This window comes from Crocodylus porosus, unplaced genomic scaffold (assembly GCF_001723895.1).
Source record: "Crocodylus porosus isolate Cpor-Errol unplaced genomic scaffold, CroPor_comp1, whole genome shotgun sequence".
Taxonomy (NCBI): Eukaryota; Metazoa; Chordata; order Crocodylia; family Crocodylidae; genus Crocodylus; species Crocodylus porosus.
This window is the reverse complement of record NW_017728906.1, coordinates 16,943,187-16,945,885: the sequence shown is the minus strand read 5'-3', so window position 1 is coordinate 16,945,885 and position 2,699 is coordinate 16,943,187.

The window sequence follows — 2,699 nt, the reverse complement described above, 5'->3', positions numbered from 1 at the left end:
GCGCCCTTGGGGGCTCTTGCCTTGCCCACAGATTGTGCCAGGGCTGGGGCAGGGGTGGGCTTCCTTAAGTGCCTTGGTCTGCTGGCTTTGCAAGGGTTGCTCAGTGGGCCAGCTGTGGTAGTAGTCCCCCCATCCCCCAGTGGGCTTAGTTTAAAGCCCGGTGGAGCAGGTCAGCCAGCCTGGCTGAGAAGAGCCTCCTCCTCAGGTCTGATCAGTATGAGCCAGACACAGCTAAGAAAACCTTGCCTCACATAAGTTTGGGTCAGCATGGCTAGAGCACCACTCTTACACTACAATATTCTGACAACTTATTTTTTCACTGAAGCGGCATATTTGTAGAAGACATCAAGATGGGTGGGTATCAGTCACTTTGGAGGATAAGATTAGGATTCAGAGGGTGAATCTACATGTGTCATTGAGGTGCAGTTTGTAACAGAGTCAGCTACTCCTGGGTGCAGTGTCTACACATGTGCCTAGGACCACAGCAGTTTGAGCCTGAGTGGAGCAGTCCTGGGCTGCCATGGGGGTCAGCCTTGTTCTCCGAGTGGCAGTGTTGGGTGGCGGAGGGATTGGCTGGGGCACAGGGCTGCTGAAGTGTGGAGCTAGGTAGCAGGCAGCCCCTGCACTTTAACACCCTTGTGCCCCAGCCAGCCCATCACCATGCATATGTGCATTTTGGTGGAGTTACTGTTCCTTAATTCTAGCACATGTGTAGACGGTGACACTTTATTGCAGAGCTAACTAGTCAACGCTACAATAAAAGTGCACATGTAGATGCACCCAGAGTAGCCTTGATAATTTCATACCATTTTGGTAATTTAATTAGAGGAAATCCAATAATGACAAGTGCACAAGTCAAATGCACAAGTATAACCTGGGGCAAAAATGACTAGGCTGCAACTCTACAGAAAAGGACCTATTTTTACAAAAAAGCCAATAGCATACTGGGACACATTAATACCACACTTCAGGACAGGTGAATAAAAAGTGGAAAGAGTCCTGCAGGGAGCAAAAAAAATTATTACAGATTTAGAACCAGAGTCTCATTGCCTTATCTGTCATAAAGCACTATGCTCACTTTTGGGTGCAAACACAGATAATTTCTTATAATTTTTCCATTTATATTGTACAGATATAGCCAGTTAAAGCCCCTCAAGATAGAACTTAGGTCTCCCAGACTCATGGACAGACATCTGGGCTGCAGTGCCACCACAACTGGACTCAGCCCAGCCTGGGCCATCCTGCAAAGTTCCCAATGGGTGATGGTGACCCAGAGGAACAAATGGAAGCTACAAGCCCTTGATGGGAGGGCTATAAGAAGCCTTCCCAGTTCCACTGGGGCCTTTTTCTGGCAATAGTTTTTATAACCCTGCTACCTGGGACTCTCCTGAATTGCTCCAGCCTTTAATCTTGTTTCTGTTTCACCCTGCCTTCGATCCCAGTACCTCATTTCTGCTTATCATATGTTCTGAAATAAATAGCCTCTGGCTTTTGGGCTGCCCTGTAACCCTCATCCTTCTCAATCCCCAGTGCCAACTTGAATTTGGATTGATACCTGATATTATGATCCTCAGCTTTGGCTTCTGGGCTTCTAGTATTGTTGACACTGGGCTACTGAACCTTGACCCAAAAGGCCAAGTCATACCCATGACTACTAGTAAAAAGGAAGGGAAGAATGAAAGATTATTAACTAGGCATAAGGCAATTGAATTGAATTAATATAGTGGCAACCCAGCACCATCACCAAGCTGATGAATATCAGAACTGATATTCTCATTTGCTACTTTATGGGTACTTTAAAAGGACACAGCACTGCATACTTTTAAAAAGTAGACTCTTGGAAATCAAAGTTTATAAGTACAAAGAATAAATAGTTCCCTCTCAAAACTTTTGCAGTCATGCCCTCAAATGAAGTAGATCCCTTTGGATGGACATCTTGGAACAAAAATTCATCATTCTGTCCTGCTTAGTAGTTGAAGGGAAAAAAAGAAAAGTACTTTCTTCAAAAGCTACATTTTCCAAATGAAAATATTAGGTCACCTGATTCAATCCACATTTTTTTCCAACTTGGTAAAGTGATTTTAGGCTGGACTTGAATTAGTATTGAATACTTTTCTATATTTTCTGCTGAAAATATGCCCAACAGAAAAATTGCTTTTTAGTTTCTAAAACATTTTTTTAGTTCCTAATAAGAGATTTCCCTTACCATACTGATCCTGAGCAGCAAAACTCTTGATCACGGGTGAATGTTAATTACAGCTTCTCCCACCACTGTTGTATTGAACCAGCAAAGATCCAAAATAATACCAGTTCTCTTTTCCTTCCTTCTGAAGAACAGGGATTTTTCTTCCTTCCCTTCTACAACTTTGTTATGCAATTTTGGGGCACAAGAGTCAATTTTCTTTTCCGGAAACCAAATGGAAGAAAACACCATTTTGAAAATGCCTTGATATGATCTGATGAGGTGACTTTGTGTTTTGATCTCTGTCCATATAAAAATTATTTTATGTTGTCAAAGGAACTATCAGGAATATGACTTTCTGCTTCCTTTGAGCATCAGAAGTTTGTTTTTTTTTTTCTGGGTAAAGGCAGAAAACAGTTTGGGGCTTTCTCCCTCCATGGCATTTTTGCATAACATTTAAAGATGCACATTTTAAAAACCAAATCATAAATATCAATTTAAGATTTAAGAAAAAACA